A 27,669-nucleotide genomic window follows, 5' to 3' on the forward strand; every position below is an offset into this window, starting at 1 on the left:
TTGATGCCGCTCTCCATGCTACTCTATCTCTGCTCAAATCTCTTCATCCCGAAATAAGTACTGCTACCTACATCCTTCTGAATCTGCTTATTGTACTCATCTCTTGGTCTTCCTCGACGACTTTTACTCGCTTCATTACAAGCACAAACAACCCAGCATCGCACATTCTAATGTCGATACAATCATCACTGTACACAGTTTTCATTCATCTACAGATCTCAATTAGAGGCATCTTGTCTGCGGTTAGAAACTTGATTACAACACGCCGTTTGTTACGCACCGACTTACTTAACGTTACACATCTTTATTTTACAAGCAACAGTTCGAAACCATGTCGACCGAGTAATGTGTAAGATCTTTAATACCTCAACCTGTATAGATATCAGAATCTCTTGGTCTTCCTCGACGACTTTTACTCGCTTCATTACAAGCACAAAGAACCCAGCATCGCACATTCTAATGTCGATACAATCATCACTGTACACAGTTTTCATTCATCTACAGATTTCAATTAGAGGCATCTTGTCTGCGGTTAGAAACTTGATTACAACACGCCGTTTGTTACGCACCGACTTACTTAACGTTACACATCTTTATTTTACAAGCAACAGTTCGAAACCATGTCGACCGAGCAATGTGTAAGATCTTTAATACCTCAACCTGTATAGATATCAGAATTAAAAATTCGTAGGAATTACTTTTCACTTCGACCTCGTATCTGCCGAAAAGGGACATTCTAGGCGCATCAGCGCTCAGAAGCTAGAAATTTTACCGTAGCAAAAAAAAGTTGACTACTACTGAGGCAGGTCGCATTCGGGGTGACGACGGTTCAATCCCGTCTCCGGCCATCCTGATTTAGGTTTTCCGTGATTTCCCTAAATCGCTTCAGGCAAATGCAAGGATGGTTTCTTTGAAATGGCACGGCCGATTTCCTTCCCCATCCTTCCCTCACCCGAGCTTGCGCTACGTCTCTAATGACCTCGTTGTCGACGGAACGTTAAGCACTAATCTTCTCCTCCACTACTGAGGTAGGGCATTTTTAGAATTATTAATCATCATTTGCCAAGTATTGCAAATGGCTCTGAGCACTATGGGACTTTACTGCCGAGGTCATCAGTCCCCTAGAACGTAGAACTACTTAAACCTAACTAACCTAAGGACATCACACACATCCATGCCCGAGGCAGGATTCGAACCTGCGACCGTAGCGGTCGCGCGGTTCCAGACTGTAGTGCCTAGAACCGTTCGGCCACTCCGGCCGGCGCCAAGTACTGCTGAGATTTAGCAGGACGACGGGTAGACCTAAGTGTTACCTGCATGTACTTGGCCCAACGCGAGTCTTTCGCCATTTCTTCAAGCACTGTTTAATAAGTCATGTTAGCTATTATGCTGAAGACAGCCTCTCCGCCAGACACCAACCATCAGCTTGTGAATGTTCTGGACAGCACGCCTGAGAAAATATTAATTTATCAGGAGGCGTCGCCCCAGTGGAAGCTACGCAAGATTTCTTGAATTTTTCTACGAATTGTATGAACGAATTAGAACAAAACTATTTTTAATGAAAATATACAATAATAATACTGAAAACCCAAACAAAATAAGGTGTTTTTAATTTCATTAATACGTTGTACTAACGTGATTAAATTAACAAGCTTGAACTTGCTGTTCCCAACGCCGAACACATAATGAGAACGGAAACATTGTAAATGTGTGCACAAAAATGAAATTAAATGTGACGATAACTTCAGTGTAGTTATAGGTCTTCAGTGTAATCATTCCTTTTTCTCTGTTGATATCTTGTGCTATTTGAAAAACGGCAGACTGCGCACACCTTGGTGAAAATTCGGAGTGGCACTTCATTAATCGCATAAAGAAATTAGTGACTACATTTTTTTTGTTCCTGTGGCTTCAAATGTTTCATTAAATTATACACAAACTTTAAAATTGCTACCTTTTTAGGGGCAAGGATTAGTTTTTCTAAAATTTTAAGACGTCTGATTAGTTTATCCTCCAACCGATCAATGAAAGAGTTTTTAAATTTATATTAAGAACGTACCATTGTTGTACATAGCCCAGTATTAAAGGCAGCGACATGTTCTTCTAATGGACTCTTAGGGGCACGGAGGGAGGCTGCTGTTGAATGTTGCAGCTAATCCGTTACTGACTGCATTTTTTCCTATCACTGCATCCCATTTTGATTTCTTAGAAATTCTCATTCTGACACGATGGAAGGGACACGTTTTCACGTCCAACTTTTCTTCTACTGTATGTATCACACAACTCGAATAGATGAATAGATGCCAATACCGTGGATCGGGGGGTGGGGGGTGGAGGGGAGAGGTAACAACGGCCGGATATGCTGTTTTATTTTTACTGAGACCAGCAGCAGCTTCTCCCCTGTACCCATCTCTAGTTTCCTTTCCTTCTTTTTCCGTTGAGTTCAAACCGTGAATGAAAATTTTTTCACGTCTCATGGATAATAGAGGCGTTATTTTCCTCCAAAGTAGTTTTACAGCTTCTAGATCTACACTACTCTCTCCGTAGTCTCTCGTTCAAAGATGCCTTACAGAACAACATGTAGGGAATCATCAACTTTCGTGGTTATTTCTGTATATCGAGAAGGAACATAGTCAGTAAATAGTTCGCCTTTGTAGCTTTTATTTTTCTAACAATTGAATAGTCGAACACGTGCCAAATCCTGTTCTGGTAAAAAATAGTCGCTTCTATCGGGAGACCAAAGGTGGGGTCCATCCTTTAAAATATGTCTTCATCTAAAAAGGAAAATGGATACATCTTATAGCTAGCGGACGCCAAAACTTTGAAAAAAAGGGTCTGGATTGGCGATAAAAAATTGTCACTTCTAACGCGAGTAGTCGCGGCAGTATGCAGATTACTATGTGGAAAGTATAAGGTGGCAGTGTCTTTCGGGGGTGAATCAGGGCAGCTCGGTGAAGGGCAAAGCAAAACACCAGCCGAAAAGACAAAGGAACGCACTAGTTTTTGTAGAATACCATATCTGGGTGCACTACCCGAAAAAAATTGCAGTCGTAAGAGATGTAAAAAATTACTTCAGAGCGTTTTACATTTTCGGATGTAAGCAGAAAACCCAGGCACAAACAAAAAGCCCTGGTAAACAAATATAATAAAGAGGCTGGATATTGTATTACATGCAAAGATTACCGTAAGAAATATATAGGACACACCTGTAGGTTATTTCAAATAAGATTTCAGGAATTCCATACCTTAAATAACCCACGAGCTAAATTAACATCGCACTTAGCATCGCACAGCATCACAAGTCCTTCAGAAAATTCAAAAATATTCCATAAGAAAGAAAAAACCACATTTAGATTATGTTAGAGAAAGTAAAAGCTTTTAGATATATACACTAAAACGCACAATTCATGTTGAGTAAACAATTAAAATTGAAGCACCATATCATTCTGTCTAGTTTTGATTGATTGTATGATTTGGTTTTAGAACGTAATAAAATTATGTATCCTTCTCCTGTGTAAAGGCATCGACCCAGCGCTCCTAGTCATGAGTACATGACGTCACACCGTCCACATCGAGGCCCACGAGAAACACAGGCGTCAGCGCATGCGTCACGAAGCACTATGGGACTTAACATCTGAGGTCACCAGTCCCCTACAACTTAGAACTACTTAAACCTAACCAACCTAACGACATCACACACATCCATGCCTGAAGCAGGATTCAAACCTGCGACCGTAGCGTTCGCGCGGTTTCAGACTGAAGCGCGAAGGTGAGCCTTTACTCGCACTCTTGCTCAGCTCAGCAGACAAAATGCGTTCCTAGACCTGTTAACTCGCAGCTGGGTGTGTACACGCTAACGAGAATTGCATCATATCTGGAATTTGCTATTAGGAAGTCCTACTGATTAACAGTATTACAAAAAAATGTAATTTAAGACTAACACTCGATATAACTGTGTATAGCATTTAGTCTCGTCTGCTTAACAGTCCTCATTTCACAAAAGAAAGGGTTCCTTATGCAACTTATAATAATCATTGTGGCATTGTTTTAATTTTATTGTACCCCAGTACAGCCGTAATAAATTATAAGTAGGCCTACGGATTTCCTTTCATTGTAGGTCTAATAACAGTAATGACCCATAATAGCGGATTCCTGTAAAAAATGCAGATCTAGAAACGTAGTTTTTGTCTGCTGATTTGAGCGACCGAGCGAGCGCAGGCCTACATTCGTGACGTACGCGCCGTGGCCTGTCTTTCTTGTGGGCCTCGGTCCACATGTATAGCTTCCGTTCCGCCAGCCAGCTAATCTCTCCTTGTGCTTTTGCTTTGTCCTACACTGAGCTGCCCTTCTATCACACTGGTAAGACACTGCCACCTGACACTTTCCACATAGTAATCTGTGTAGTGTCGCGACGAATCACGTTAGTAGTGGCAATTTTTCAAAACTAAGCCGGCCCTTTTTTAATAACTTTTAGCGGCGACTCACTATAAAATAGTTTCTTTCGCCTTTTTTGATGCACACAAATTTTAAGAAATGGAGGTACGTCATATGAAGATATTCACTGAAAAGTAAATCCTGTCTAGGAGCGACGGGTATGCCTACAATCATTTTAAGTTGTGACTATATTTTAGACAACCTTTATTAATTTTAATATCCACAAAACATGGTGACACTGTACTTTGTTTTTCACGGCGTATGTTGCACCTGACGATGTGGCCTTAGGCAGTGAAACGTATTGTGTTTTAATGAAAAACAATTTAACTATCTGTTAGCGGACTTCTTCCTAACGTCATGCCTCTCAAAAGCTGCGGTTGGCATGAATATAAAATAGTTTATTTCTATTTTAAACGGTGATCTTTAGCTTTTGACTTCCCCAGTAGTTACATGGTGCTCTGTGACATCGTTTTAATACCTAATACATTCCAAAATGGCTCAAATGGCTCTAAACAATATGGGACTTAACATCTGAGGTCATCAGTCCCCTAGACTTACAACTACTTAAACCTAACTAAACTAATGACATCACACACAACAATCCCCGAGGCAGGATTTGAACCTGCGACCGTAGCAGCAGCGCGGTTCCAGACTGAAGCGCCAAGAACCGCTCGGCGACAGCGGCCAGCTAATACATTCTTCGGTCAGTGTGGCAACAAGCCTTACATATTCTAGTTTTATCAGTAACATAAGATATAGATACAAATAAACTAAACATATTATTGGAGAATATGTATGACTGATTTTTACGGCATTTATTACTCTTGGAAGTACCATAATAGCAATAGTTGGAGTGTTCAAGTTTAACCCCTCTTGAACTACAATCGGAGAATTAAGACAGGCCAGCTGTTGCACAGCACCCGGTGGCAGCCGCGGGGCTAAAACCGGCCAGTGCAGAAATATACTTTCTGATTTGCTCTTCTAAGCTATGCAGCATGTAAAGTTAATCATTGCTTAAGCTTCCCTGAAGAGGCAAAGTATTCCAGAGGTATTGCAGATCATTGATACAAGCATGCTGTGCAATTTCCAGACTTGTTGAGGATTGAGATTAGAGGAGGTTGATAGAAGACGCTGCAGTTGTCGAATGGAGAGCACGGTGCATGTTTCAGATCGTCCAGTCCGTGTGTCGTGGTGTGGTACTTGGGGGTGGCTCGCCGCGCTGTACTACGAAACATAGCGCACCAGGCCAGCTAAAGCCTGAGAGATGTACAGGGCGGTCGGTGACGTCCTGGAAAGCTTGTAAGGGCGTTGCGGGGTAGGTTGCACTGGGAAATAATTATTAATCGTTTCTGATTTTGTTATTATTGAAGTTAGCTAGACAAGTAGTTGATCGCGTGAATTCAAGCAGCGTACCGGAGAAGCTTTCTCTAAATGGGTTCTTCCTTCGTTTCCTCAGTCAACACAAACGTAGCGAATGTAGACGAGATGTGGCTCAAATTCAAAGATATAGTAGCAACAGCAATTGAGATATTCATACCTCATAAATTGGTAAGAGATGGAACGGATCCCCCGTGGTACACAAAAAAGGTCCGAACGCTGTTGCAGAGGCAACGGAAAAAGCATGCGAAGTTCAGAAGAACGCGAAATCCTGAAGATGGGCTAAAATTTACAGACGCGCGAAATTTGGCACGTACTTCGATGCGAGATGCCTTTAATAGGTTCCACAACGAAACATTGTCTCGAAATTTGGTAGAAAATCCGAAGAAATTCTGGTCGTATGTAAAGTACACAAGCGGCAAGACGCAGTCAATACCTTCGCTGCGCAGTGCCGATGGTACTGTTATCGACGACTGCGCCGCTAAAGCGGAGTTATTGAACGCAGTTTTCCGAAATTCCTTCACCAGGGAAGACGAATGGAATATTCCAGAATTTGAAACACGAACATCTGCTAGCATGACTTTCTTAGAAGTAGATACCTTAGGGGTTGCGAAGCAACTCAAATCGCTTGATACGGGCAAGTCTTCAGGTCCAGATTGTATACCGATTAGGTTCCTTTCAGATTACGCTGATACTATAGCTCCCTACTTAGCACTCATATACAACCGCTCGCTCACCGATAGATCTGTACCTACAGATTGGAAAATTGCGCAGGTCGCACCAGTGTTCAAGAAGGGTAGTAGGAGTAATCCATTTAACTACAGACCTATATCATTGACGTCGGTTTGCAGTAGGGTTTTGGAGCATATACTGTATTCAAACATTATGAATCACCTCGAAGGGAACGATCTATTGACACGTAATCAGCATGGCTTCAGAAAACCTCGCTCTTGTTCAACGCAGCTAGCTCTTTATTCGCACGAAGTAATGGCCGCTATCGACAGGGGATCTCAAGTTGATTCCGTATTTCTAGATTTCCGGAAAGCTTTTGACACCGTTCCTCACAAGCGACTTCTAATCAAGCTGCGGAGCTATGGGGTATCGTCTCAGTTGTGCGACTGGATTCGTGATTTCCTGTCAGTAAGGTCGCAGTTCGTAGTAATAGACGGCAAATCATCGAGTAAAACTGAAGTGATATCAGGTGTTCCCCAGGGAAGCGTCCTGGGACCTCTACTGTTCCTGATCTATATAAATGACCTGGGTGACAATCTGAGCAGTTCTCTTAGGTTGTTCGCAGATGATGCTGTAATTTACCGTCTAGTAAGGTCATCCGAAGACCAGTATCAGCTGCAAAGCGATTTAGAAAAGATTGCTGTATGGTGTGTCAGGTGGCAGTTGACGCTAAATAACGAAAAGTGTGAGATGATCCACATGAGTTCCTAAAGAAATCCGTTGGAATTCGATTACTCGATAAATAGTACAATTCTCAAGGCTGTCAATTCAACTAAGTACCTGGGTGTTAAAATTACAAACAACTTCAGTTGGAAGGACCACATAGATAATATTGTCGGGAAGGCGAGCCAAAGGTTGCGTTTCATTGGCAGGACACTTAGAAGATGCAACAAGTCCACTAAAGAGACAGCTTACACTATACTCGTTCGTCCTCTGTTAGAATATTGCTGCGCGGTGTGCGATCCTTACCAGGTGGGATTGACGGAGGACATCGAGAGGGTGCAAAAAAGGGCAGCTCGTTTTGTATTATCGCGTTATAGGGGAGAGAGTGTGGCAGATATGATACACGAGTTGGGATGGAAGTCATTACAGCATAGACGTTTTTCCTCGCGGCGAGACCTTTTTACGAAATTTCAGTCACCAACTTTCTCTTCCGAATGCGAAAATATTTTGTTGAGCCCAACCTACATAGGTAGGAATGATCATCAAAATAAAATAAGAGAAATCAGAGCTCGAACAGAAAGGATTAGGTGTTCGTTTTTCCCGCTCGCTGTTCGGGAGTGGAATAGTAGAGAGATAGTATGATTGTGGTTCGATGAACCCTCTGCCAAGCACTTAAATGTGAATTGCAGAGTAGTCATGTAGATGTAGATGTAGATGTAGATGCTCACCTACCTTAAATTTATAACTTCCGGGAAAGGCATATTTTAGCTGGTGATGAGCATTTGAAGAAGCGGTAACTCACAGACTAACAGATGTCTGTGAATCACAGCACATTTACCCGTACAAATGCTTGAATTGCTAATTAAATCGGACTTGCCGCAACGTATGAATTTTGTTCTCATCAATTATTTCTTAGTACAGCCTACCCTGCAACCCCCCTACAAGATTTTCAGACTGTTTATGACCGCCCTGCGACAACTGACAGATAGTTCAAGCGGCGCATTATCAACCGAAGTCTATTTGAAAACCCGCCGGTAATTTGGAAAATGCATCGGTGGCCGGCTTATGTACACAGGGTGTGCTTGTCGGGTCCACGCCTTCAGTGAGCGTTGAACACTTATGTGAGAAACATCGGATGCGTTTGGGATTTATTGGAGCTGGATTCGTTTCAAGATTCGTGTGTCTTTGTGTCAGAACACTGCTCATAAACTGGCGAAAACAAAATGTACGTACAATTCCTTTCTTTTTAGGGTTCCTTGCTTCAGCCGGTAAAAATCGAACCTCTGTTGGATTTCTTTTCTGTCTGTATGCCTGCCTTACTGCGAAAATTTGTCACATGCTAAGATCTACGGTCTCTTGACGGAGTAAAAAGTGAAGCTTCCAAGACAGTGAAATCACAAGGTATGGCCATTTATGACACATTTTGACACTCGCAAGCTCACTCATCAAAATTATAGCTACTCCAGTTCACCTAGTATCACGAATTTAGGCAAGAAGCAAAATTGCACAGTTTATATAAATTTCTATTTCTATCACTACAAAAATATCTTTTTGTCGTTTGATATCCGACTTCAAACCTGAAATTAAAACATTCTCGAAAGCCTTGCAATTCCCGAGACCAATATTTTGCCAATATCAATGATGATTACAGTCAAAATTTGTCGATATTCTCGGTTTTCGGTACGGATGAACTGCCTATACACACAATTAAGATTGTATCGAACATTCACAGCGCGAGAACTAGACGCAAAGGCCAATTTTTCTTTATACTGGAAGTTAAAAAAATCGTACCGTATATTGAAAGGTGGCAGTATAGACTAAAACAAGAAAAAAAACTCCAATATACATGGGCTATAAAATGTATACCTTAAGTGCTATTACCATTTGTTCTAATTTCTAATGCTGAACAAATGATCACTGCTCTTAATATATCCGTTTTAGAAGCCATGTTAACTGGATATTTTTGTCTTGGTTTGGACCACACTATCGCCTCTCGAACATAAAAACTCCGTCCGAACAGGCCCTGAAGGAGCCAACGGTACCGACTGGCCACCGTGTCATCGTCCGCCCACAGGCGTCACTGAATGTGGGTATAGAAGGGCACGTGGTCAGCACACCGCTCTCCCGGCCGTAAGTCAGTTTACGAGACCGGAGCCGTTACTTCTCCATCAAGCAGCTCCTCACTTTGCCTCTCAAGGGCTGAGTTCACCCCGCTTGTCAACGGGACTCGGCAGACCGGATAGTGAGCCATCCAAGTGCTAGCACAGCCCGACACTGGTGATCTGACGGAGCCGGTGTTACCACGGCGGCAAGGCCGTTGGCATCGCCTCTCAAACTATGGGACCATTGTGTAACATTTTGCATAAATAATCCCTGTTTAATCGTGAGCAACATAATTTTTCTTGCTTTCGAAAGGATATATCGATCTGTTACTTATTAGGCAATGGAAAATTCAAGACAGAAAGTAACAGTACTACGAAAAAGATAGTTGATACTCACTATATTATCTCATTTACTCAGTATGTGCAGCGGAGCGTTAAAGCTACCATTTTCTCGTAATCTGGCATATCAAATTGTTCTTGAAGGAGAAGCTAATGAAATAGCTGCAATAGCGGCAGTGCACCACAGCCCACGGATAAGCAATTACACCACGATTATAATATGTTCGTAGGTAGTATTGTATCAAGAATTCTATGGCGCCGATTTCCATAACCGGGTAGTCGTTTGTAAATGGACACGTCACCAAATGCAATCGACGTCCACGTTATTTGCCAAGAAACAATTTTCCCGTGAGTCTACATTCACAAACTATGGTTGCGTTAACCTGGATAATATGCATTACTGGAGTGAATACAATCCCCACTGGCTGTAGCAAGTTGCCCATCAGTTGCCTTGGTCGGTTAACATATGGTGTGGGGTCATAAGAAACAAACCCATTAGTCCGTATCTTATCGACGGCACGTAGAAGGGGCACAAACGGGAACTATCGCTACAACTGTAAGATATTGCCCCTGACGGACGACAACGTATGTGGTTTTAGCCTGACGGTTGCCCAGTGCATTTCGCAATTGTAGTACCGGAGCTATTAAACCGTTTTTACACTGGTCGGTGGATAGGGAGAAGTGGCCCAGTTAATTGTTCTGCTAGGTCACCAGATTTCTTCCTGTGGGGGTATTTAAAAGATAAGGTGCAGCAGCAAGTGCCAACAGGCCGTGAAGATTTGGGCGACAGCATCGGAAACTGCGATGCTGCTATTCCCGCATCTATGGCTCTGTCCTGTGTACGGCCATTTGGAAAGTGGATCATTAACTGTACTGGAGATGGCGACACTACATTTGAACACTTACTCGAAATGGAAAAGGAGAGTAGAGCTCGTCGCGAGCCATGGCCACAGTGCCGCGTCAATTACTCCGTTGTTCGATGTGTCGGAGGAATACGACGATGCGAATGGGGTTCCAATTAAAAGTTACGAAATACTGGCCTGGCCTAACTTCACAGCATGGAGGTGAGGTCCCAAATGCCATTCAAGGGCCACTGAGTATCATGCCATAAATGACGATGGGGTACCCATTTCTGTTCCTCTGATTACAGCGTCATTTGTGGCGAAAAGAAGAAAATGCTTCAACAAAAGTATACAGATTTGTCCGTAAAATCATAATCTGCAATTAAAAAAAAGGGGGTTGCCATTGAAGATTGCAAAGTTGCCCATACCAGCCACGCACGGGGTTGGGTGGCTGGTTGAGTGTGATATCATTGGATGTCCCCCTCCGAGACAAGCAAATTGGAATTTGAACTGTTTTTTGGTCCACAGTGTAGTTTAGATATACTTCAGTGTCTTCTGTGAAAATGAACACTCTGTATACCTCCTTTTCTCGGTGGTCCTAGGTATCCAGGAGCGACGATACTTTACAAAGCACAAGAGAGTTGCTTAGTCGTCGATTTCTCTGATGGAGTAGTAACGTGCCTGAAAGTGAAGAACCCACCTTCCTGGCGACGTCACCGGGCCCGCAGCCAATGTCGAGCACTGCCAGTGGCTGTCTCGGCCACGTGAAGACCGACCACAGGTCGTCAACCTGTTTGGCGGCCAGTAGCGTGAGGGGAGCACACCCGAGGTTGTACAAATCCGGTTTATCCATGCTGATGTACACTGCTTGTTTTTCTAAGCTGGTTAGAAGTCTATCCACCTCACAGCCAGGAACAAGATGCTGATGCCTGGAAGAAAAAAGTTTTTAGAGAAATCCCCCTCCACATCGCATACAGTTTAATGGGAAGGTGGACGTTCACCCTTTGTCATTAGAGACGGAATACTAGTCAGTTTATGGAAGATGTCTTTAAACTGTAAGTAGTCTGTTTAGGTTTTCTTATTGGTAACGCCACGTAGCGCTCTGTATGAAAATCACTGGCTGTACTGTGTGCAGTCTCTGGCTAGTTTGCATTGTTGTCTGCCATTGTATATATCACTCCCTGAAAGTGTTATAATGTCTCTGACGTACCTCAAAGTCCTTATTTTTTCTCCCTGAACCATAATTGAATTTCATAATTCCTCCTTGGTTTCCCTTACTGATTATATTTATAGACAGAATAACAGCGGTGTCTAACTCCCTTCGCAATTTCTACTTCACTCTCATACGTTTGCCGTCTTATAACTACAGCGTGGCTTTTGTACAAATTGTACATGACCTTTCCCTGCATTTGATCCATGTTACGCTCAGAATTACAAAAAGTGTTGAAGTAGGCTGTTTCTGTTGTTTTTTTTTCTGTTGTAGTGTTGGGCAGTTGGCTGTTAACAGCTCGTAGCGTTGCGCAGTTGGAGGTGAGCCGCCAGCAGTGGTGGATGTGGGGAGAGAGATGGCGGAGTTTTGAGAGCAGATGATGTGGACTTGTGTCCATCAGATATATATATATATATATATATATATATATATATATATATATATATATATATATATGATGACTTTTGAACACTATTGAGGTAAATACATTGTTTGTTCTCTATCAAAATCTTTCATTTGCTAACTATGCCTATCATTAGTTGGTGCCTTCAGTAGTTTGAATCTTTCATTTAGCTGGCAGTAGTGGCACTCGCGGTATTGCAGTAGTTCGAGTAACGAAGATTTTTGTGAGGTAAGTGATTTGTGAAAGGTATAGGCTAATGTTAGTCAGGGCCATTCTAGTGTAGGGATTTTTGAAAGTCAGATTGCGTTGCTTAAAAATATTGTGTGTCATTTTAGTGTTGATCAGAATAGGGAAAGAGCGAAATGTGTGAGTACGTTCAGTTCTGCTCAGCTGTTTGAAAATCAAATAATGTAAGAGGTTTATCAGCACAGTAATTAATTAATTTTTCTAAGGGGATGTTTCATATGTCGACACTTCGCCGAGTATACCTCACTGGAATCTTCTGCTTTTTCTTGTAGTTTGTGTAAATAGTGTAGCTTTTGTTTATTGCTAACGCGTAATTGTAGAGAGAATCTCCTTTGTAGTTGCAGTCTTTCATTTTGTTGTACAGTAAAACAGTTGTGGCTTGCATGTAGATTTGCGCCAAGTATTTCGCAGCTGCGCTTGCAATCAACTAGATTTTATTTTCAGTGCTATGTTAATGTGTTCTCTTGTTTTTGCTACGTTCGCAGGTTCGAATCTTGCCTCAGGCATGGATGTGTGTGATGTCCTTAGGTTAGTTAGGTTTAAGTAATTCTAAGTTCTAGGGGACTGATGACCATAGATGTTAAGCCATAGTTCTCAGAGCCATTTGAACCATTTTGTTTTTGCTCTTCAAATTGTGCTTTTCTGTGTTATCGAGTGAAATATTGTGACAATAATGGCGTGTGAGAAACGTAACACTACGTCCCAAAGTAAACTGAGAAATAATAGTGACGACGAGCGTAGCTTATCAGCACCACTGTGTAATGAATTATCAGACATTCGAAGTAGTAATTTGGTAATTATGCATAGGGAAATGGAGCGGGTGGCAAATAATGGTGTAGACAGTGAAACAAATAGTGAACAGGGAAGCATTATCGATCGATCGGTCGGCAACAGCTCGCCTCAGGAATCCGGAATGACAGAACCCAATATTGCAAATACTGTTGACTTAGGTTTTGGGTCCTCACAGTTTACTCAAATGAGTCAAGACTAATTTTCTGCTTGTCAAAATGTAAATGTTGCTGGTGAAAATGCACTGCCAAAAAGCATAGGGAAACAGATTCTAGACACTAATACATTATTATTGCAATTAATGCAAGAAATGGAACAAAACCAGAGACAAACAAAGCAAAAGCTTCAATAGTTAGACATAATGGAACAAAATCTTCAAAAGTTAGACACAATGGAACAAAATCTTCAAACGTTAAACACAATGGAACAACACCAGAGACAAACACAGCAACGGTTAGAAGCAGTGGAACAAAATATTCGAAAGTTAATCACTAAACTTGAACAAACACGTGAAGATTTAACTACTGAGTTACATAAAATCGAATCGAAATGTGAAAAAGTCAGTAATGACGTAAAAACACAAATTTGTGAACATTTCCAACCTATTTTTTCGCGTCATGAAAATGCATTACAGAATCACGAAGCAGCCATAAAGGAACTGCAAACTATAGTTCATGAAAATCACGACACCTTGCAAGCTAAAATTGACTCAGTTGCATCTACCGATTCGGTTACGCAACTTGCAAAAACTCAGAAAACCTTAAAGGACACAGTAGATACTCTGAAAATTGGTTCAGAAAGACTCATGGAGGAAATTAGTTCACTATCAGAGAAAGTAGTTGAACTTTGGGATCAGCTAAATAATTTATCTACGAAGGGAGATGATAATCTGAATGACACAAAACCGGTAGTCTTTAATGACACAGAAGAGTGAGAACAAATTAGGAAATTCAAACAAAATCAGAGTCAAATTAATACGCAACACAACAGTGAAATCCGGGACGTACAAAATCAGCTGACACAGGTAATACAAGAATTACGTATTTCAGAGGGCACTCGCGCTCCAATACAGGAAGAGGGATATAGAAATACAGAACAGCCACAAAGTAATAACACGGGGTACTTCGGAAATTATGAAAGAAACTGGAAAGGTACACCGAATTTTTAGATGGAACCGCCGAAACGAAGTAACAATGACCGAAATGCGACTTGCCGAAATGTGATTTTGACTATAAGCTGTTTATTACTACACGTAAACTCAAAACATTTAAGAATTCCGGCAACGACATTCATTCACAAGTGTGGCTTCATCAATTCTCTCATTGTTTTCCTCCCAACTGGTCATTAGAGTACAGATTAGAATTTATGTGTAGCTGTTTAGAGAATGAACCAGCTGTAAGAATGCGATCGGTCAATCACGATTGCCACAGTGAAGGAGAATTTTATCATGCCTTCCTCTCAGCATATTGGTCTCAAGCTACACAAGACCGAGTAAAACATAGCATCATAATAATGAAACATTTCGAACAACCTGAATTTTCCAGTCTTGTGAAATATTTTGAAGACACGTTGCACAAGAATCAGTATCTGTCAAACCCATACAGCCCCTCAGAACTCATCCGCATTTGCTTAATCAAATTACCTGAACATTTGCGACATAATATTTTGGCAGGACGTTAAAAGACGACATTGAAGCTTTTCAGGGACTCTTACAAGAATTGGAAATTGACACTGACAGTCGCGGGATGCGAAAACAGAAATACAACAGTTACAGGTCACATCCGTCACAATTCCGCGACGACAGAAATAATAACTGGACACGACAAGGCTATTCTTACAACGTAAATCGTGAACAAAACAGACACCACCCATATGACAACCACTGACAGAGTAATAGTTACAGAGAAAGATCGCATTTCTGTAGTAATGAATATAACAGAGAGAATCATAAAAAAGACAATATGGCAACCAGAACTATTATTATCACGGGAGACAGAATAACTTCAGACGCAACGGTCCACAGCGCAGTGCTAATTCAGCGGGAAATACTCCGCCACTTAACCGACAAGAAAGAAGCTACAGGAACTACCGACATGACGACAGGCGACATAATCGTAACGACAGTCGTGAATTGCATCAGAACTGGCGACAATCAAACACGGCAGGGCCCTCTCGACAAGGGGAATTTGTAGAAGTTAAGTCTCCAAATCACAATAACGACGCTAGCCAACAAAGAGACAGACAATGACTCGCACCGCAGGCAGCCACGTGCGCCGGCTGGCTCAGAGAAAAATAACATAGACGCTAACCTTGCGAAAAATTCCAGTATTCTTTACCGACGTATACCGCATGATAATTGCATCAAGTTCAAACTCTGAGTACTATGAAGAGTAAAGGATTGCACCACACTTCACATGTAAAATCGTTTGTTGAAAGATAATCTGCTTTTTAACTTTGTCTTTGCCATAAAACTTTCCACTTCACACTTCTAGTATGCTTTGTCACACTTAAGAAACTGTTACTATGCAACAATGTTTGAAGTTAAATATCCAGACAAGAACCTGGGCAACTTATTTAGACAGTAATTACGAATGCATTGTTATAATGAACAGACGACACAGTGTTATTATGTGTGTACATTTTTGCTCGTTAGTTGCACAATTACGTAACGACTATAAGGCTCACATACTTAGAACATGTTCCGGTACCGCTAATGAGATTTTAATGTAACATTTTTGTTTACTTGAAAATACATTCTGGATTTAAAGTACTTTCTGAGAGATACCAGATGACACAGTGGTTACTTTATTTGACAGCTACACGATTATGTCACGAAGATACTAATGAGAGACAGAATTTATATTATTGCTTTTGTGCTGTATCTGCTTTATATCTGCACAGTTTTTCTGAATTCTTCTGAAAAGTAAAACATGTTTTAGTAGTAACTTTGTGGTATAGCTACAATAAGACAGCCTTTTTTGTAGCACGACAATACGTTACAGTGTAGTACTTTCTTGATAACGGAACTGTACGAAATAACTACGATATCTATACGCACAGCATTTCGCTTTTGTTTATTACGAGGTAAGTACATTGACTTCCACAGAACTTTGATTATGGACGACGATAATTATGACACTTGGCAAATTTTTTACCCTTAAGTAATGACAGAGATTATGTTACCACAAGACGCTCAATTTAGCGCCACAGGACACGCATTTGAGTGATTAATTTTGAAGAGAGTTTTCCGTGATACATTTCATTACATTGCTGTAACCTCTAACACCTGAGGGTATAATTACATTAATCCTCAGGGGGATACACGCTTACTTTGTGTACCATGTGTTTGGTAAGCACAAGGAGCCATAGCTAATATGGTATTTGCTTATACAACTGCACACATCGATACCATATTTCTCTGACACTTAAAGTACACAGCTATCTGATCATTTACCTTAGAGAGACAAACACTTATTTTACTACATCAGTGACAGGTGGTTAAGTAATTACATTGTTGGATAACTTCACACTTATGAAATTGTATTTTGACTGTGCTTTGTGAACTCTTCATATTTTTGCGGAACCATTGTGATACTATGAGAGCTCTGAATGATGCATTTGATATGGGATCATGATTTTAAAACACGTTTGTGGTAGATGACACTATCGAAATGAGCAGAGAATTAGTTTTGGGTTTTGAAATTACTTGAGGAAGCTACGACGATTTTGAGGCTTGGCTGAGCTTTTATGATGTTATTATTACGATGACAATGTGTATTATGCTGTTGAGGTATGTTTATGATAAATAAGCTGAAGCTATACGAGGAATTTGATTATGCTACGTATTTATTATGATGAAATATTGGTGTCGACGAATATGTATATGTGTAATAAGGTAAGGAATAATGAGTAGTGATTAGGGCCTCTGACTTGTGAAAAAAGGATGTAGGAAACCCAGAATCGTACTTAAAGAGTTATGAAATGTGTGTAAATGAGTGAATGTATCACAATGCCGGTGAAAATTTTTTGGACGCTGTTATATTTATAAGATTTTGCTTCTACACATTTGTAACGCAAATATTTTGACCTGTGAAATTTTATTTGTATCAGACTGTCACTGTAGCAGAAACTGATGTAAATATTTCGGTAAGGTAGGTAGGTCACTGTATGCACCCAGCTGCACTACAGTGGCCTGGAAAAAATCCATTACTGTGTGCCTCTCAGAGGCACAGGTGAAAAAAAAGAGGCCATTATCCTCGCTATTGACATTCGTTTGTAGAAAGCATCGCAAATACGACACGCTCAAACTTGAAAACAATATGATTACACTGTGGAGCTCTTAATTAATGATATTTAATAAACTGCTTAATGAAATGATGAGAAACGTTTCTACATCTATTGTCTTTCTAACTGAGAAGACAAAGGAAGTAGGTTACAGTACGCTTGTTCGCCCACTGTTGAATACTGCTCAACAGTGTGGGATCTGTCCCAGATAGGGTTGATAGAAGAGATAGAGAAGATCCAACGGAGAGCAGCAGTTGTAGAATTTCTCAAATAGTATGTTATTTTCTTCGTAAAGATGTTTAGACATTATTTATTCTGTTTTGTTTTAATGCTCATGTGTGAAATTAATGTTTCGAAAACTATTCTCATTATTTTATTTATTTACTTATCTCATAATACCTGTAACACTGATGTATATGTTATTTCGATTCTTTTGTAAAGCCTGTATTACTACAAATGTTATCTGTATTGTTATGTTTTTTAATGATGTATTTTGTACCTTTGTTATCGTATACTCATGTTATAAAATTGTAATTGACACCAGTTCATCAAATTAAGTAACTTGTAAGCATTCATTTCACTGCACATATATCTGTTGGTCGTATTGTATGAACAATATGTGAAAAAAGAGGACCATTAGTGTTTGGACGTGTGTTAAGAATTCAGCAAAGGACTGATTAACAGCATTGCTGGTTCTAAGGACAATTCCAAAAACTTTGTGAGTGGTTTACGGACTTGTTATATTCTCCACAAGACTCTTCGATGGCGATTGTGCACCTGCACAGTCGTAACAGATGGCTGCTGGCCGTCTCTACAAGGATTAAAGTGGGTCTGCATCTTTGATGGCCCACCAATACCATACACTCTACCATGTCTACAGTGGGTGTGCTCTGTGATGACCTACCTACCAACATTCTTCAAAACTTCGACTGACTCTGCGGTGGGTTTGCACTGTTGATGCCCATTACCTGTCTGCATGTCAAGAGTCAGCACTGTCTTTCTGTTGGAAGGACAACACTACTTCTTCAAGACTGCATGGAAATCCACTACTTCTGTGTGCATTTTCTTTTACTGCTCAGACTTTGAGAAAAACACTGCTATTTTACTGTGATGAACGATTTGGACTGTATGGACTGTGAGAAAATTTTAGCTTTTGACCAACATTGTACCGATAAGTGGGTTCATTTGATTTCTTTGTTATTGTAATTATGAAAAATATTTTTAAATCTGTATTGGCCATGGCCCAAAACAATTTGTAAAATTCTTAGTGGGGAGCATGGGGCCTATGTAAGTAGGCTGTTTAGGTTTTCTTATTGGTAACGCCACGTAGCGCTCTGTATGAAAATCACTGGCTGTTCTGTGTGCAGTCTCTGGCTAGTTTGCGTTGTTGTCTGCCATTGTAGTGTTGGGCAGCTGGATGTTAACAGCGTATAGCATTGCGCAGTTGGAGGTGAGCCGCCAGCAGTGGTGGATGTGGGGAGTGAGATGGCGGAGTTTTGGACAGAGATAGTCAAACTGATATATGTATATATAATGACTTTTGAACACTATTGAGGTAAATACAGTGTTTGTTCTCTTTCAAAATCTTTCATTTGCTAACTATGCCTATAAGTAGTTAGTGCTTTCAGTAGTTTGAATCTTTTATTTAGCTGGCAGTAGTGGCGCTCGCTGTATTGCAGTAGTTCTTGTAACGAATATTTTTGTGAGGTAATTGATTTGTGAAAGGTACAGGTTAATGTTAGTCAGGGCCATTCTTTTGTAGGGATTTTTGAAATTCAGATTGAGTTGCGCCAAAAATTATTGGGTGTCAGTTTAAGCACAGTATTGTCTAATTGTTCTAAGGGGACGTTTCAAAACCAAGGCCGAAACAAACTGACTATGGATTCCCAGTTATTTACGCGTTAATGAAAATTATCGTAAATAATTTACCTCATTTTTCAAACCAACAGTTCGCCCCATGGGAACAATTTTTAAGTATCTTTACAAAAGGTTAAGGTTACCTGCTCCGGTCCAGAAAGGTGTCCATTATTCAGGAGCACACATTAACAATATATTTCCAGCAGCTAGTAGTAAATTTCAGTTTAAGAAGATCCTAAGGGATTTATTGGTGACCCACTCCTTCTATTTCATTACTGCATTTCTTACTAGAACCTTTTGATGGAAACTTTGTATATATTAATAACAACAAATAAGACGAGCTTTTCGTAAAATAAGACTTCTGTACATCTCCCGACCCGTAATGTGATCTGTATAAGTAGGTGTTGTGAACCGATTTTGTCTTCGGTGGTGCACGGTTAGAAGAGCCTGAAAATTATAATATACACCACAGTGTTCGATACGAGTACGTTTACATGTTTCCTGACAAGTTGGTTACTAATAGCATACAGATTAGAATACGAGTTGCTGTTTTCCTTTTCCGTGTATCTCAAAGGCGCTGCGTTCGTAATCACTTGGACAACGTCCCTGGTGGATGAAACCGGTTCTAGCGCTCAAAAACAAAATTACAACTGATGCCGTGGTATGTTTCCAATTGGTTACAACATGCGGATACCATAAACAATCATGTTAAAATGTAACCCTTAACTGCACATAATTTAACTTCCAATAGTCTTTCCCTGCGTTTTTGTATGATTTTTTAATACGATAACCTTAATCATGAGACCGTGCACGCCGTTCTGCTCCCTAGCAGCTGCGCATTTCTCTCTATGTTAAATAGCAGCATCATAGACCACAGAGTAATTTTTATGACAATGTACATGTTTGTACTACATTTCACGAGTTACTCGCTGTAACGAAAATCTGATGCTACGCTCAAGTCATTTTATTTTATTTTTATAGTGTAAATATTGTAAGTAGGTAGAAGTATTTGCTAACAGTATTTTTTCTGTCTATTTTAAATATGAAAAACATGAGTCAGCAATCGAGTCAGAGCACCTTTTTATAGATGTGGGATCATGACAAATTTTATATTAAAAATCAAGATAAAGTACTCCACTAACTTAGATCGTATCAGGTCTCATAGAATTTTAGTTAACGTTCCTTCGAGGGTTGTACTCTAAATGGCACCAAGCGTGTGTCCCATCGTTATCTGGTGGTGTTAGTGGGGGGAGACCCTGCATCAGTTAAGTGTCAGTTCTAAGTGGCATATAAGTTGCTCCTACATAGACTCGTATAATTTGTGGTCGCTCCTGTGACTGCCGGAAGAAGTCTTTTGGTTGTTTCTTAAATAAAAATTTCAAATAACTCGACTGGTTACATGAATAACGCAATTCACGCCAACGAGTACTGAGACCCACCATTTACTTTGGCAAATTTGTTACAAAAACACAATGGCGCGTTAGCATTGCGTCCAATAAGCTCCACGTTTACCAGAAGGAAAGTGACATCTGCCTCTCACTTTTTTTCATGTGGCTGGAGAAAGATTGAGAGCGTCAGAAATAAAATCGCTCGCATGAGCTTCCAATCGATAGTGAAGAATACATGAAATGAAAATATAAAGATGAAAACGCTACAGAAAAGCATGAAACCTTACGGAAGGTTATTTCATCGCATCTTGGGGAGTTCTGATGCAGTACAATAGCTGTTTAGGTGTTTGGTGTTGCTCCCAAAATTAGTCACTACTTCTTCAAAAAGAATCAAAGCCCTTTTCTCCACTGGATGCATTGTACTTTCAGACAAATTATCTTTCATTAAATTTCTGATCTGTGGCCCCACAAGAAGCCCTTATGTTTCTCATAAGATACTTTTGGAAATCTTGTTACCAGTTACATGAAGCAGTCACCATTTCTTGGAAATGCTTTAGTTAACTGTTTCGTTAGTTCAAGCGTTATATGAACAGATCGTTGTACCTTGGATGGTTGAACAACTAGTTCATTTATTACATTCTATGAATTCAGTTGGAGGGTTTCTCTTTCACCCCAGTTAGTTGCCCCCAAAAGCCTGTTTTTCGCTTGGCTGTCCCATTCATAAATGACATAAGGCATTTTAGTGAAGCTGGAATGTTGACGTAGTACCGTGCTAACTGCTTTCAAATCCCCACATATTGTGCCAGAATATTTCTCGTAGTTCCTTTACTTCAACACAGTTTTGAGGTTTTCACACTGTGGGAAGCAGGTAGGCCCCAGGACAAATAAAAGGATGGCATCTATAGATTGAATTACCAGTAAAATAATATGCGTCTACTGAAAACACTAAAATTATAATTTGACTAGCTGACAAACCTGGCATTCCCCGAGTATTCATTTTTCCAATTTTCTGGTACATACGGAAACAAAAAATGAACTGTATTTGTCGAAAAAACTTCATTTCCATGTATTCGTGAAAATACCTTCGAAATTATGAAACAGTCGTATCAAATAAATGTGCACGATGTACCGATGTATAAGTACAGTATTCAGATTAACAAACGTGATCGCCGATAGTTTCTGTACACTCGATTCAGATAATTCGCGTGTCTAAAAAGCGGTTCTGTAAACGTCTCTATGGCAACAGCTCTTCATAGCTCTATAGACGGCCATCGTTTCCGCCTACAACCGTTCGCGCTGCATAATTCAAAGCTGTCAAAGGCGTTTCAAGGTGTCAGGGATTTCCTTAAGTTGACTGACTGTTGGAATGCCTTACTGTTATCAGTAAAGAATAAATGAATTAAAATGTCATGCGTGTTGTGGCGTTTTTTTCACATATCTGTGTTTTTGACGTCATATCTCTCGAACTATATGTCGTGTAGTAATACATTTGTGTAGACTCACTCAACGGCATATGTGGATACTGACAGCAAAAAAGGTTGTGGGCAGAGTTAGTAGCAAAGACGTAAAAAATTTAAACGTCTTAACTCGATGCGGTAGTTTTTGCGCGTCTCAGTGTTTACCATGTCATATCTCCCGATTTATATGTCCTATAATGACATACTTTAGCAAGTACATTCAGTGGTATATTGGATACAGTCTACAAAATCTGTTGCGCATAGAAGTAGTAGAAAAGTAGTAATAAATTTAAATTTCATGCGAAATGCGGAAGTTGTTCATAAATCTCAGTGTTTATGACGTCATGTCTGCTGAAAACTACGTGGTTCCATGATGTAGTTTTTGATGTGCATTTAGCGGCATACGTGGATACTGCCTAAGATACTTATGGCGAATTCAATACTTCACACACGACACGGGAGTTTCTCACGCATCTCATTGTTTAAGACGTCATTACTTATCCCCTGAACTATAATCGGTAGTTGGTTCTTACCGCCACAGCGATTGTTGCCTGACAGTAAGAGCTACGTGTTCTAGACTTGGTTGAAAATGATCTAGTGGCTTGGAAGGAAATGTGCAGCCTACACACGCACACACACAAACACACACACACACACACACACACACACACACACACACACACACGCACGCACACACACACTGCATTTTTATAATATGTATGGACTTACAACAAGGTACAGTCATTAAGCCTATGAAAATGCAAAAATTATAAGTACAAAAAAATTTTAATTCAAATTCTAGCACCACGTTCAATATTATAGCATTAAACAAAATGTTGGTCCAGCGAATTTAGGACAGCAGTTAAATACATAGTTTTGCTCCAGAATTCGAGATATAACAAGACCTTAAAACATCGTTTAATTAAAGCTTTTCAGTGTAATAGCATACTGGACTCGATTTCATTTGGTTAATATTCGCTCAATTAAGAAGAATGACGTAATAATTACAATAAACACGAAGCTCTCATTGGAAGGAGCCAAATGTGTCTCTACGTAGGACCTGATACCGTAGCCACAGCCCATTAGTGAATATACAAATAAGGAAATGTCAAAGGCTACACAGAAACAGCTGAGTGGTACCAATACCAAACTAGGAATTCTTGCCCGGTAAGAGAGTATAACAACACTTTGTGCAAGTTTCACAAGCTGGCTGCACATGGACAATGTGCCGTTCTACAAGGCTCCATTTACAGAACAGCATTAAAATACATGTGCGATTCATACATGGTTGTAGGTAATCATACAACTGTCCATCCACAACACACACTCACACGAAGTCTATCGCTATTAGAACCAGACGATACAACGTAGGGTAAGTTGCCCTAAACATGATATAGCCAAAACTTTCCAACTATCTGATGCATGGAGTATGTTTATAAGAAAACTATACCTACTACAAACATTCCTACTGTCAGTTATACAACCAAAAATTAGGAATAGGTAATCATAAAGAATCACTTTTGAATTAAAATACTGAAAATAAATATGCACACTGTTCTAAAATACTTGCCACATTTACGCAATTAACGAAATTTGTGCTACATAGAAAATTGTACTATATAGGTTGGATTATTCGTTATTTACAGATTTATTATGATAGGATAATTGTTAAGCAATCACTATAATATTTAAATATGATACTCTTCATTCCAAAATACACGGAGATGACAAATTCATGGGATAGCGATATTCATGAATACAGATAATGATAGTGTAAATTACACAAGGTGTAAGAGGGCGGAGCTATCATTTGTACCCACCTGTTTCATGTCAAAATGTTTTCCGACATGATTATTGTCGCGCAGTGGGAATTAACGGGCTTTGATCGCGGAATGGTAGTTGGAGTTAGACTATAGGACATTCCAAATCATTAGGGATTTCAACATTCCGTGATCCACAGTGCCAAGACTGTGGCTAGAATACTAGATTTCAGGCATTACCTCTTACCACGAACAATGGTGTCACCGACAACCCTCACATAACAACCGAGAGCAGCGGCGCCTATTTTAGATTTGTCAGTGCTAACAATCAATGTGGGGGGGAATGACTAACGTGACAGTACGAAGAAATTAGGCAGCAGAAGACCGGCGCTAGTTTCCTTGGTAGCAGCACAACATCGCCTCTCCTGGGCTCGTGACCATAATGGTTGCATCCCAGACGACTGGAAAACCGTGGGCTAATCAGATGAGTCCCGGTTTCAGTCGGTAAGAGCTGATGGTAGGGTTTGAGTGTGATACAGACCCCTCGAAGCCATGGGCCCAAATCATCAACAAGACACAGTGCAAGCTGTTGGTGGCTCCATAAAGGTGAGGCGTGTGTTTACAGGGATTGGAGTGGGTCTTCTTGTCCAACTGAATCAAGCACTGATTGTACATGGTTACGATGAGCTGCTTGGAGACCATTTGCAGCCATTCATGAACTTAATGTTCCCAAACAACGATGGAGTTTTTATGGATAACAAAGCGACATATCGCGGGGCCACCATTGATCCCTAATGTTTTCAAGGACGTTCTGAACAGTTCGAGCGAATGAATTGGCCACCCAGATCCCCCGACATGAATCCGATCGAATATTATGGGACATAATCAAGAGGACAGTTCGTGCACTAAATTCTGCAGCGACAAACTTTTAGGAATTATAGGCGACTGTAGAGACAGTACGGTTCAGTATTTGTGTTGAGTACCTCTAACGACTTGTTGAGTCCATACCACGCCGAGTTGCTGTACTACGGCAGGCGACGGCAGGTCCGATCCGATATTAGGAGGTGTCCTGTGACTTTTGTCATCTCGGTGTATGACATAGTTCATTTCAAAAAGTGATACACTGTCATCTGATACACAGCACCCAGCCTTACAGCGGTGTACCGTGAGCTGTCGCCCTTCCATACGCAGTAAACTCATTGCCGAAAAAGAAATGCCTCCTAACAAAGAAGGAGCACCTCGAATCTCGGTCCTGCACACAGTTTTAATCTGCCAAGAAGTTTCAAAAAATGATCATGAGATATAAAAAGCTATGCTTGGACCAAAACTGCGACAAGTACACAAAGAAGAAAAGAAACTAAGGAGACTTATTCTGTTTCTGACATCTCTTTCAAGAGTGATGACAGCGTAAATAATGTCAACCCATTTGGAGAATCCAAACTGGATCCAATTGTACTGACAGATCAAGACCATGTTCTTGGAGAACGTTGTATCTTGGCTAAATTTCGAGGAGGAAAGAGGAATCCGTACAGATACAGATATGTCTACAGCATACAAAGAGAAAAATAATATCTCTTATTAATAAAACTGATTTGATACACAAACTGGCGATTTCTCATGTTCTTACAGAGGTCGTAAACATATTTTACGAGGGACCTGCTTCATGTTTAACAGTCCTGTTGATGTAAAACACTGATTAACTTTTGCGAATCTCCTATTTTTGTATTACTGTCAGTATAGTCAGTTCAACTGTAAACGATTCCTATCCTTTGCTGGTTGACGTTATAGTACTTACATTAAAACGGTAAAAAGAAATAGACATTTCTGTAGTTCAGTCTGACATATATTCCGTGCCATAAATTTCCTAGAAATACGCCCCATAGGAATATCCCATTTGCATTTATGTATCGTTTTGTGGGTTCTCTATCTCGTTTTTAAGATCTCAATTTTCGTCTTCTGTGTACAAAACAATATCACATTTATATTATGTTTTGGAACTACGTATCATATCTAAGAATTTAAGTCCGCGAAAATGATATACAGTTTTTATTTTTTCTAGTCTGCATTTGTAACCTTAAAGAATTAAATACATTTATTTTAAATCAAACTCTCTGAAATTTACAATTTTTTCGCAACAATTACTCTTTTTCTTTCAAGTGTACAGACAAATTTTGTCATTCTGTATCATATTTAAGTCATCTTAGCTTATATCCAAATCTGTTAACACAATTTAAATAACTTGAAAGCTATTATCAAAAATTATTACTATTGTAGGGCTAGTGATAAGTTCAACATCAAAAATAACTATTATGGCAACACATACACGAAAATGTGTAAAGCTCTCTCTGACCGTATTATCGTTATCTACAATTTTTCTCCAAAAGTTGCTAGGCTATCTAGCGAAACTTTATTATCGTTACCATAAACTCTCATTAGATGGTTCATTCCATTCAGCAGAACATGTAACTCTTCTCCACCTTCTATCAGGAGAGCAAGGTAATCAGCGAACCATATCATTTATGTTGTTTCACCTTGAATTTTAATCCCACTGCTGAACCTTTCTTCTACTTCCATCATTGCTTCTTCGATGTACAGATTGAGCAGAAGAGGCGAAAAACTACATCCTTACCTTACACGCTTTTTAATCCGAGCATTTCGTTCTTGGTCGTCCACTGTTAGTATTCCCTCTTGGCTCTTCTACATACTGTATATTACCAGTCTTTCTCTATAGCTTACCTCTATTTTTCTGGGAATTTCGAACTTCTTGCACCATTTTACATAGACGAACGATTTTTTCAGATCTACAAATCCTACGAACGTGTCTTGATTTTTCTTTAGTCCTGTTTCTTTCATAAACCGCAACTGATCGTCATCTAACACATCCTCAATTATCCTTTTCATTCTTATATATATTATTCTGCTTATTTACCGGAATGTATGAACTGTTAAGTTGATGGTGCGAAAATTCTCGTACTTGTCAGCTCTTATAGTAGTCGGAATTGTGTTGATGTCACCGGACTCATACATTCTACACGTGAATAGTCGGTTTGTTACCACTTACCATGATTATTATAGAAATTCTGATGGAATGTTATCCATCCCTTCTGCCTTATTTGATCTCAATTCCCCCAAAGCTCTTTTAAATTGTGATTCTAATACTGGATCCGCTATCTCTTCTCAATCGACTCCTGTTTCTTCTTTCATCACATCAGAAAAATCTTCTGCCTCATAGAGCGTTCAATGTACTCTTTCCACCTGTCCGCTATCTCCTCTGCACTCAACAGTCGAATTTCCGTTTCGCTTTTAACGTTACGACTCTTCTTTTTATTTCAGTGTAGGTTATTTTGACTTTGCTCTATTCTGAGTCAGTCCTTCGGTCAATTATTTTCTTCTTAGATTCCTTCACTTTTTTCCTTCAGCCACTTCGTCTTACTTCCTCTGCGCTTCTTATGTATCTCATTCCTTAGCTTATTGTATTTCCGTATTCCTGAATGTATCGGAACATTTGTATACTTCCGTTTTTCATCGATCACCTGAAGTACTTCTTCTGTTACCCATGGTTTTTGTCGCAGATATCCTCTTTGTACCTATGTTTATCTTTCCAACTACTATGATTGCCCTTTTTAGAGATGTCCACTCCTCTTCAATAGTACTGCCTACTGAGATATGCCTCATGGCAGTACCCATAGCCTTAGTGAAATTTATGCGTAGCACATCATTCCTTAGTACTTCTGTATCCCACTTCCTTGCGTATTGATGCTTCCTGACTAATGTCTTAAACTTGAGCCT

The sequence above is a fragment of the Schistocerca gregaria genome, chromosome 2 (assembly GCF_023897955.1).
Source record: "Schistocerca gregaria isolate iqSchGreg1 chromosome 2, iqSchGreg1.2, whole genome shotgun sequence".
NCBI lineage: Eukaryota > Metazoa > Arthropoda > Insecta > Orthoptera > Acrididae > Schistocerca > Schistocerca gregaria.